At 42.0% G+C, this 12,282-nt stretch overlaps 1 protein-coding gene across 13 annotated transcripts in view; it reads left to right on the top strand.

Moving 5' to 3' along the window:
- Positions 1 to 12,282, top strand: part of LOC108703545 (misshapen-like kinase 1) — a 77,109-nt gene that overhangs the window by 17,145 nt on the left and 47,682 nt on the right. The gene's annotated exons all lie outside the window — the stretch shown is intronic.

Genomic DNA, 12,282 nt, shown 5'->3' with positions numbered 1-12,282 from the left:
GGACTGGTGGATGTTTAGACTTTGGTACCTAATGCCTTCATCTTCACTGGTTCCTTTGTTGTCCTATGGTTCAGTTGAACCTCCTTCTAAACAATGTTTGGAAATTGTTCATAAGGAGGAACCAAACTTGTGGAGGTGCACATGATGATGATGATGATGATGGGCTGGTGGATGTTTAGACTTTGGTACCTAATGCCTTCATCTTCACTGGTTCCTTTGTTGTTGTCCTATGGTTCAGTTGAACCTTTTGTTCATCTCTTAATTTGAGCCTCCTTCTAAACAATGTTTGGAAATTGTTCCTAAGGAGGAACCAAACTTGTGGAGGTGCACATGATGATGATGATGATGATGATGGGCTGGTGGATGTTTAGACTTTGGTATCTAATGCCTTCATCTTCACTGGTTCCTTTGTTGTTGTCCTGTGGTTCAGTTGAACCTTTTGTTCATCTCTTAATTTGAGTCTCCTTCTGAACAATGGAGTGTCTGTGAGGTCCCAAGATTTCAGATGTTTGGAAATTGTTCCTAAAGTGGAAACCAAACTTGTGGAGGTGCACATGATGATGATGATGATGGACTGGTGGATGTTTAGACTTTGGTACCTGACGCCTTCATCTTCTTCACTGGTTCCTGTGGTTCAGTTGAACCTTTTGTTCATCTGTTAATTTGAGCCTCCTCCTGAACAATGGAGTCTCTGTGAGGTCCCACGTTTGGTTCCTAAGGAGGAACCAAATGTGTAGAGTCCCACAGTTTTGTTTCTGAGGTCTTAAGCTGGCCATAGATGTTGAGATTTTTTAAAGATCAGATCCTGATCGTGAGACCACGATCTTCTCAGAACGATCGTACGAATTTACCATCAACTAAAAAGACCAATTTGGCAGGAAAACAAAGGGAGCTGCCTGCTTGGCCCTGCAAACATAGAAAGATTGCACTGGGACCGACAAAGATTTTTTGACCTGGCCGATCAATTTCCCGACAGATGTCGGCCGAAAAATCGTAAGATGTACGATCGTTCGAATACCACTAACCGCACGATAATTTCGAAGGATTGGTCGGACTTCCCTAAAATCGGTCATTCGGCAAGAAGAATCGTCGCGTCTATGGGGACCTTTAGGCTGAGTTTCATGCGCTTTAGCTTGGTATTAAGGACAAACTGTAACGTTGGACCATTTTTAGACTACTGAGACCAGGTTTTTGGCTTAAAAAAAGTGCTCTGGGTCTTCAAAGAAAGCCGTGCCTGTAGTATAAAACTGAAAATATATGAAATTACTTAAAATACAATGTACATGATATTTTTATGAGTGCTCCAAGGGTGCAACTAATACAGTTGGGCAGTTAAGAGCTTATACAATTCATTACATCACATTCTGGAATTTTGCTGACTTTTTTTTTTTATTTTTTTATTTGGATAGGAATTCAGATATCGGTAAATAGTCTTTGGGCTGTCTGAATTGACCTCCTATAGCAATAAAGTATACCCTCTATTTGCCTTAACACAGGCAATGGATGGTCACATGATAACGGTGAGCTTGTAAATAAAAGAATTTACAGCTACAGGATCCATTATCTGAAAACCCATTATCCAGAAAGCTCAGAACTATGGGAAGTCAGTCTCCCATAGATTGAATTAAAATTGCACGAAAGATCTTTAGTATGATACTGATGCATCTTGGCAACTTTAAGATATAATTAATCCTTCCTTGAAGCAAAATAATCCTGTTGGGTTTATTTACTTTTTAGAATAATTTTGAGAAGACTTAATGTATGGAGATCTAAATTACAGAAAGATCCCTTGTCTGGGAAAACCCCAGGTCCCAAGCATTCTGGATAATAGGTACTATTCTTGTATTATTTAAACACTATGGACTCCTGGTTTCTACATTGAGGAAATCTGTCATCCAGAAAGTGCCGAATTACAGAAAGGCCATGTCCCATGGACTCCATTTTATCCAAATAATCCAAATTTACACAGTCTCCTAAGGGTTAAAATAAAAAGGTGCATTTCCCTTTAAACGTCAAGTAAACTTCCCCAAGAGACCTGCTCATCTTAAATTTACAATTGTTTCTTTGCTTATTTTAAATTCTTAAAAATGTATCCAAATGCAGCTGCCACATATTCTGGGCTCTCTGCCAAAAGCCAATTAAGTCAGAGACGTATCTTTTTCTGGCTGTTCAGTGCAGGATATCAAAGAGAAACTCTGGACATTTCAGTAACAAATCCGGGACTGCGGGTTGAGCTCTCAAAATTGGGACTGTCCCGTTAAAATCAGGACAGTTAGGAAAGATGCTGTGTGCCTTACCATGGTGAAAATAGTTCTCCAGCTTCTTGTAAAGTTTTTCAATAAACCCCCTTTATGCATTATAAACACTGTCCCTAATGTTGGTTTATGTGATTGTAGGTGCTGCTGTGTGTGTGTGAATGAACCACTGAGACCAGTTCCATCCTCCTATTATAAATACCTTTCCCACGTCTTTTTCACTCCCCCCCCCCGTATATCTCTAATGCTTAGAGTTAGCCTGTGCCACTGACCTTAGAAAACCCCGACTACATAAGTAGAAGAAAAGGATAGATTGTGCCTGTAACTCTCACAACTTGGCATCATTTCTCCCTAAATGCTTTGCGTGGCCCTATAAAAACTCCGATTATCATGCTGATCTCCCTCAGGTGACATCCAGGCAGCCCAGCTCGGGAGCCGTCCTAGAACAGGCTGATTAATGTGAGCGTGGCATGATTTATTAACACAATTAACATCCTTGCAAATAAACAAAGGGAGCCTTACGGTGTGCTTGATGCTAAGGATACAGCTTCAGTTTGCCGTAGAACAATATTAATCTTCTTGCCCCCTGTCTTGCCATGTCTTGGTCTTGCGGAATGATCTTGTGCCCTTACACTATGCCACTGTTAATTGGGACGTGGCCTTGTGTCGTTGCTCTCATCCACTGTCCATTGGAGAATGATCAAGTGTCGTTACTCTGTTTCACTGTCCATTGGAGAATGACCAAGTGTCGTTACTCTGTGCCACTGTCCATTGGAGAATGACCAAGTGTCGTTACTCTGTGCCACTGTCCATTGGAGAATGACCAAGTTTCGTTACTCTGTGCCACTGTCCATTGGAGAATGACCAAGTGTCGTTACTCTGTGCCACTGTCCATTGGAGAATGACCAAGTGTCGTTACTCTGTGCCCCTGTCCATTGGAGAATGACCAAGTGTCGTTACTCTGTTCTACTGTCCATTGGAGAATGACCAAGTGTCGTTACTCTGTGCCACTGTCCATTGGAGAATGACCAAGTGTCGTTACTCTGTGCCCCTGTCCATTGGAGAATGACCAAGTGTCGTTACTCTGTTCTACTGTCCATTGGAGAATGACCAAGTGTCGTTACTCTGTTCCACTGTCCCTTGGAGAATGACCAAGGGTCGTTACTCTGTGCCACTGTCCCTTGGAGAATGACCAAGTGTCGTTACTCTGTGCCACTGTCCATTGGAGAATGACCAAGTGTCGTTACTCTGTTCCACTGTCCCTTGGAGAATGACCAAGTGTCGTTACTCTGTTCCACTGTCCATTGGAGAATGACCAAGTGTCGTTACTCTGTTCCGCTGTCCAATGGAGAATGACCAAGTGTCGTTACTCTGTGCCACTGTCCCTTGGAGAATGACCAAGTGTCGTTACTCTGTGCCACTGTCCATTGGAGAATGACCAAGTGTCGTTACTCTGTGCCACTGTCCATTGGAGAATGACCAAGTGTCGTTACTCTGTGCCACTGTCCATTGGAGAATGACCAAGTGTCGTTACTCTGTGCCACTGTCCCTTGGAGAATGACCAAGTGTCGTTACTCTGTTCCACTGTCCATTGGAGAATGACCAAGTGTCGTTACTCTGTGCCACTGTCCATTGGAGAATGACCAAGTGTCGTTACTCTGTGCCACTGTCCATTGGAGAATGACCAAGTGTCGTTACTCTGTGCCACTGTCCATTGGAGAATGACCAAGTGTCGTTACTCTGTTCTACTGTCCATTGGAGAATGACCAAGTGTCGTTACTCTGTTCCACTGTCCCTTGGAGAATGACCAAGGGTCGTTACTCTGTTCCACTGTCCCTTGGAGAATGACCAAGTGTCGTTACTCTGTGCCACTGTCCATTGGAGAATGACCAAGTGTCGTTACTCTGTGCTACTGTCCATTGGAGAATGACCAAGTGTCGTTACTCTGTTCTACTGTCCATTGGAGAATGACCAAGTGTCGTTACTCTGTTCTACTGTCCATTGGAGAATGACCAAGTGTCGTTACTCTGTTCCACTGTCCATTGGAGAATGACCAAGTGTCGTTCTTCTGACAGTGGCTGTACTCTTGGCAATCCATACTCTCCAACTGCACATTTCTCCTGGAGGAAAATCACCATAAAGCACCAATTGAAGGGGAAATACGGGACAGTGTAGGTCTTGCTTGAAAATGCCCTTGTGCCGTAAGCCTTGGGAAATCTTGGCAAAATGCAGGATTCTGGTAATACACCGTACAGTCATATACCGGACAACATTCAGTTGACTCTTCACCAATGACTCCAGTTTTTGATCAAGTTTCCATGATCGGTGTTGGGAAGCAATTGCCTTGGGGAGAAAACTGCAATGGCCGACAATTAACCAATCCCCGTTTCATCATATCGGCACCAATTGGATAACCAGACTGGGAATGATGTGTTTGTTTGGCAATGGGCTTCGCCATATTATTCTTTTCTGGCATGTCGGCATATATGGAATGTTTGTAGCTTTTCTTAACCTTCTTCCACTCCTCTAACAAACCTCTTAGCCCTTTGCTAAGAGAGGAGGCGGTTGCCCTGCAGATTACGATTATACTGCTATTCCAGAAAAGCTTTTCATTCCCTTGGAGAGGAGACATGTTTTGCATAAACTGTAGGGTGCTGAATGTGTTAACTTTTATTGTTTCTGCACATGAACAGTCTACATTAACCCCTACATGTCTTTCTTATGCCTCCTCCTGTCTCTCTTGGTTAGAACAAGTGTCTTTCTTGGCAGAAACTGCTTCTACGTTACCTCTAAGTCTTTGTTTCCTTTCCAGCTGCACCGCTGCATATCTAGACTTGTTCAATGTAACATGTTATTGTAGCAAAACTGCTGTCTTTGTATTTCTCTCTAATCTCTCTGTTTGCTGGCATAACAATGTGTTCCTGTTCCACCACCAAGAGAGCACATTCTGATACAGTTTCCAGACCTGAAGACTCAGAACCCCTCCGTGACTTCTAATATCCTTATCATTTACAGTAGGGGGTACATTATCCCTTATAATACATGAGTGATACTCAGAGTTCCCTGTATAACTCAGCCTGCAGCCTTGTGCCTTTATATGGTCACAGAACAACCCCTCAGTGACTTCTAATATCCTTATCATTTACAGTAGGGGGTACATTATCCCTTATAATACATGAGTGATACTCAGAGTTCCCTGTATAACTCAGCCTGCAGCCTTGTGTCTTTATATGGTCACAGAACAACCCCTCAGTGACTTCTAATATCCTTATCATTTACAGTAGGGGGTACATTATCCCTTATAATACATGAGTGATACTTAGAGTTCCCTGTATAACTCAGCCTGTAGCCTTGTGCCTTTATATGGTCACAGAACAACCCCTCAGTGACTTCTAATATCCTTATCATTTACAGTAGGGGGTACATTATCCCTTATAATACATGAGTGATACTCAGAGTTCCCTGTATAACTCAGCCTGCAGCCTTGTGTCTTTATATGGTCACAGAACAACCCCTCAGTGACTTCTAATATCCTTATCATTTACAGTAGGGGGTACATTATCCCTTATAATACATGAGTGATACTCAGTTGCCTGTATAACTCAGCCTGCAGCCTTGTGCCTTTATATGGTCACAGAACAACCCCTCAGTGACTTCTAATATCCTTATCATTTACAGTAGGGGGTACATTATCCCTTATAATACATGAGTGATACTCAGAGTTCCCTGTATAACTCAGCCTGCAGCCTTGTGTCTTTATATGGTCACAGAACAACCCCTCAGTGACTTCTAATATCCTTATCATTTACAGTAGGGGGTATATTATCCCTTATAATACATAAGTGATACTCAGAGTTCCCTGTATAACTGAGCCGTACTAAGCACAATTCAGCAGGAACAGTCCCCTAAGTTTGCTCATAGTCTGTACCGAGAGAAAACAATGGCAGTATAGTTATTCCCCTATATTCAGTAGATTGAATAGTAGTTTGATTTTTCTTTAGTGGGGCCCTATATTTTCAATGAGCTGATGAAAGCTGAAGCCATATTTACAGTTAGGATTTTCACCCCCAGTGCGACGCATTACAGGAAGTGAATGTGCTTACGTGAAAGCTTTCCCCACTTGTGTAGAGGAAAATATTGTGAGCTCCTAATGTGCATTTAGTTAGTTGGCACCATGACAACAAAGAATTAAAAATATCAGTCTGGCTATTAGCTAATCCCCTGGTGGGTGTATGTATCTGGTGCTGGGGCTTTGCTAACCTTTGCCCGTGAGCTTTATGGCTTTCTCCAGAATTGGCATGTTGGTTGTGAGATTGTTTACAAATGTGTCATGGGAAAATGTTTTTTTTTTCAAAACCCATCAGTTAATCGTGCTGCTCCAGCAGAATTCTGCACTGAAACCGGTCTTTCAAAAGAGCAAATGGATTTTTTATATTTAATTTTGAAATCTGACGTGGGGCTAGACATATTGTCTGTTTCCCAGCTGCCCCCAGTCATGTGACTTGTGCTCTGATAAACTTCAGTCACTCTTTACTGCTGTACTGCAATGGAAATGTAACCAGATAGCAGCTCCCTAACACAAGATAACAGCTGCCTGGTAGATCTAAGAACAACACTCAATAGTAAAATCCAGGTCCCACTGAAACACATTCAGTTACATTGAGTAGGAGAAACAACAGGCTGCCAGAAAGCATTTCTCTCCTAAAGTGCTGGCTCTTTCTGAAAGTACATGACCAGGCAAATTTACCTTAAATGGAGCCTGCACACGTTGGATTCGTTTTTTTTCCGAAAAAACTCGATTGGCAGGAAGGCTGCAAACAACTCCAAATTGATCCCTGGACCTCTCCCATTGACTTAAACAGCAATTTGGGAATGCGAATAGTCTAATTTGAGTTCTTAAAGGGCCAGTGTATGATAAATTTCAAAAATTGAATTAGAATTTTTTCTTTTTTTTAAAAAACTCGAATCGAATTTCTATAACTCCCTAGTCGGATTTGACGGTTTTGACCATAAAAAAATTTTAAAATTCAAATTTTGAATTCGACCCTTGATAACTCTGTCCCTTAAAGTTATGATAGTATTGTGATATTTAAATGAGATATATATATATATCCATTCATTCTATTGAAAATGTGAGGAAATTGATTAAATGTAACACTGTACAGTGATTACAAATGCATGAGACATTGTAATGAAGTGAATGAAAGTGTTTCCCCTATATCATAATGCAGATATGGAACCTGTTATACAGAATGCTCGGGACCTGGGGTTTTCAGCATAACAGATCTTTCCATAATTTAGATCTTCATACCTTGTCTACTAGAAAATCATGTAAATATTAAATAAACCGTATAGGTGCTGGTTTTGGTCCATTGGGGTAACAGTCACTCTGCTATAGTTCCAGGGGTACCCAGGGCACAAATAAGCACTCACCCCAAATCTCCCCCTAACTGACCTTCAGACTGGGCCCCCTTAGCTCATAACAAGGGTACAGATATATAGAAACATTGGGGTGTCACCCTGCTATAGTTCCAGGGGTACCCAGGGCACAAATAAACACTCACCCCAAATCTCCCCCTAACTGACCTTCAGACTGGGCCCCCTTAGCTCATAACAAGGTTACATATATATATAGAAACATTGGGGTAACAGTCACCCTGCTATAGTTCCAGTGGTACCCAGGGTACAAATAAGCACTCACCCCAAATCTCCCCCTAACTGGCCTTCAGACTGGGCCCCCTTAGCTCATAACAAGGTTACAGATATATAGAAACATTGGGGTGTCACCCTGCTATAGTTCCAGGGGTACCCAGGGTACAAATAAGCACTCACCCCAAATCTCCCCCTTACTGACCTTCAGGCTGGGCCCCCTTAGCTCATAACAAGGTTACAGATATATAGAAACATTGGGGTGTCACCCTGCTATAGTTCCAGGGGTACCCAGGGTACAAATAAGCACTCACCCCAAATCTCCCCCTAACTGACCTTCAGACTGGCCCCCTTAGCTCATAACAAGGTTACAGATATATAGAAACATTGGGGTAACAGTCACCCTGCTATAGTTCCAGGGGTACCCAGGACACAAATAAACACTCCCCCCAACTCTCCCCCTAACTGACCTTCAGACTGGGCCCCCTTAGCTCATAACAAGGTTACAGATATATAGAAACATTGGGGTGTCACCCTGCTATAGTTCCAGGGGTACCCAGGGTACAAATAAACACTCACCCCAAATCTCCCCCTAACTGACCTTCAGACTGGGCCCCCTTAGCTCATAACAAGGTTACAGATATATAGAAACATTGGGGTGTCACCCTGCTATAGTTCCAGGGGTACCCAGGGTGCAAATACACTCACCCCAAATCTCCCCATAACTGACTTTCAGACTGGGCCCCCTTAGCTCATAACAAGGTTACATATATATAGAAACATTGGGGTGTCACCCTGCTATAGTTCCAGGGGTACCCAGGGTGCAAATACACTCACCCCAAATCTCCCCCTAACTGACTTTCAGACTGGGCCCCCTTAGCTCATAACAAGGTTACAGATTTATAAAAACATTGGGGTGTCACCCTGCTATAGTTCCAGGGGTACCCAGGGCACAAATCTTCCCCTAACTGAGCAATTGTATTTATTACAAGCAGAAGAACATGGGACCGGCCAAAGCTGCAGTAATGAGCACCCTGTTAGTCTGACTAATATTGAGGGGCTGCCATTACTGCAATACAATCCTTGTCCATGTAATATAAAATGACACCCCCTCTTATAGAGGTTAAAGAAGTCTGAAGTTATTGAAGTGTGTGTGTGGAGTTGGTGGGTTGGATTTCTTCCAGTTGGCATAGGAAGGATCATTTCATTATTCTCTATGAGAAAGTCGTTTGGCGATGCTGTAGGTAAGTTCATATCCGGTTACATAGGGTTGAGCAATCGCTCCGGGATGCTTGTGTAAAGAAGCCTCTGTGCTGCAGGCATGCTGTGGGCCGCTCCCCTGTTAGCAGGTTAAATAGTGACCTGAGATATGAAAGGGGCCACACCTTGTCTTTATTTAGTAGCTCCTCTCTGGCCATACACTGAAAGATCTGCTCGTTTGATGGCTCTTTCCCCAATATGTCCACCTTGATGTGGCCAATATCCGGCTGATCCGTGAAGGTCAGGGTATCCATGTGCCCGAGCAGAAGAAGGCTCTTCTTAAAATAATGTTTTATCTTCAAGCAATTAAAATACCGTCTGAACTTGTTTGACACATAAATATCCAGTTAATGTGGTTCAGAAAACCTTTGTAGCCACCATAAGTGAATGAGATCTGGTGTAGCTCCTCAATACAGCTGGAAATAGAGACGCTCCATGATGTTATTCCTGGTCTGTTTGTGATCAAAGTGCTTTAATTAGCCATCCGGGAGATACCTCCATTATAACCACACTAATAACCTCCCTATATTACTAATAAATTAGTTATTTATTAGGGATGCACCGAATCCAGGATTTATCAAAGGTCAAAGTTATGTGAATTTTTTTTTAACTCTAATAAATTTGAATATAATCTCAACTCAAATGGGAGGTTATGGAAAAACTCAAACAAATAGGAACGACCTGAAATTTTGAATTCAATTCGAATAAAAATTATAACACGAATGTCAGGAAGGCAATTTAAATCTTCTAATGGTTCAACGGACCTCGGCTGCATATAGAAACACGGAGCGCCACAGGATAAAGAAGTAAATATTATAGTAAAAGTTCCAAATTTATTACCGTATATACTCGAGTATTAGCCGTCCCGAATATAAGCCGAGGTACCTAATTTTACCTCCAAATACTGGGAAAGCTTATTGACTCGAGTATAAGCCGAGGGTGAGAAATGCAGTAGCTTCTGTTAAGTTTCAATCAAAAAATTGAGGGTTTCTGCTACCATTGGAGGTGCCGGCGTCTCGTTTTTGGATGCCGGCGACCATTCTTGGACGCCGGCAAATATTCTTGGAGACTATTCTTGGACGCCGGCGACTATTCTTGGACGCCGGCGACTATTCTTGGACGCCGGCGACTATTCTTGGACGCCGGCGACTATTCTTGGACGCCGGCGACTATTCTTGGACGCCGGCGACTATTCTTGGACGCCGGCGACCGTTTTTGCGCTTGACCCGAGTATAAGCCGAGGTAGAGTTTTTCAGCATATTTTGGGGGCTGAAAAACTCGGCTTATACTCGAGTATATACGGTAATCCATTAAAATCGGCACAGAATTATTGAAACATTAGACAACCATAGGCGTGTTTCGTCCCACTTTCTATAGTAAAAAAACATCAAATTTTTCAAGTAACCCCCTAAATCATAGGCACACTTAATCATTGAAATACTCTATATCCGTGCAGTCCTAAGATTTCTTTCATTCTTACCCTGCCGTATTACCCCATAGATCTCAAATTTGTGAATCCATTCACTCCGTTTACTCACACACTCTCGCACACTCACTCACACACTCTCGCACACACTCTGACACACAAACTCACTCACAAATAATAAAACTGCAAAAAGTTTTGTTTTGTCTTACATTTATCAAGCCACAAACTGTATACAGGTATGGATCCCTTATACGTAAACCCACTATCCAGGAAGTTCCGAATGACAGGAAGGCCTTCACCCATAGATTCCATGTTATCCAAATGATTCATATTGGAAAAAAACAATTTTCTCAGTAATAATAAATCAGTAGCTTGTACTGGATTCATATAATTAGAGACAAAACCAGCCTATTTGGTTTGATTTTTAGTAGACTTAAAGGGATACTGTCATGGTAAAAAAATTTTTTTTCAAAATGAATCAGTTAATAGTGCTGCTCCAGCAGAATTCTGCACTGAAATCCGTTTCTCAAAAGAGCAAACAGATTTTTTTATATTCAATTTTGAAATCCGACATGGGGCTAGACATATTGTCAATTTCCCAGCTGTCCCAAGTCATGTGATTTGTGCTCTGATAAACTTCAGTCACTCTTTACTGCAAGTTGGAGTGATATCACCACCTCCCTTTTTTTCCCCCAGAAGCCAAACAAAAGAACAATGGGAAGGTAACCAGATAACGGCTCCCTAACACAAGATAACAGCTGCCTGGTAGATCTAAGAACAACACTAAACCCAGGTCCCACTGAGACACATTCAGTTACATTGAAAAGGAAAAACAGCAGCCTGCCAGAAAGCATTTCTCTCCTAAAGTGCAGGCACAAGTCACATGACTGGGGGCAGCTGGGAAATTGACAATTTATCTAGCCCCATGTCAGATTTCAAAATTGAATATAAAAAAATCTGTTTGCTCTTTTGAGAAATGGATTTCAGTGCAGAATTCTGCTGGAGCAGCACTATTAACTGATGTGTTTTGTAAAAAAAACATGTTTTCCGATGACAGGATCCCTTTAAGGTATGACGATCCATTATTCCCAGGTTCCAAGCATTCTGGATAACAGGTCCCATACCTGTATATGGATTTATGGGGATATTTTTTCCACCGTTTATTTAAAATTTTAGCTGGGAAATGTGTAGGGATGCAACGAATCCACTATTTTGGATTTGGCCGAATCTTTTGCGAAAGATTCGCCCGAATCCTGATTTGCATATTCAAAAAAGAAAAAACTGTTTTTAGTTCCTTGTTTTGTGACCAAAAGTCACGCAATTTCCCTCCCCGCCCCTAATTTACATATGCAAATTTGGATTCAGTTCGTTCGGTCAGAAGGATTAGGCTGAATCCGAATCCTGCTGAAAAAGGCCGAATCCTGGATTTGGTGCATCCCTAGAAATGTGTCCTCTAATGTGTCAGTATTGGGTTTTTCGCTGACATTCAGAGCTCGTATGGGTTGGAAGTAAGACATTTTTTTATAATCTAAAAATTGATAAAAAAACTCAAAATTGATGGCAAAATTTGAATCTCTAGACTGATAAAGGGGGTGTAGTTGACTTCTACTTGGCAGCACTTATCTGTAGCTTTGTATTGGTGCGGCACACCCCAGCCTTCAGTTTATTGCCCTCCAGAAATATGTAAACACG

Source organism: Xenopus laevis, chromosome 3S (genome assembly GCF_017654675.1).
Source record: "Xenopus laevis strain J_2021 chromosome 3S, Xenopus_laevis_v10.1, whole genome shotgun sequence".
NCBI lineage: Eukaryota > Metazoa > Chordata > Amphibia > Anura > Pipidae > Xenopus > Xenopus laevis.
This window is presented reverse-complemented; position numbering and strand designations above follow the sequence as displayed.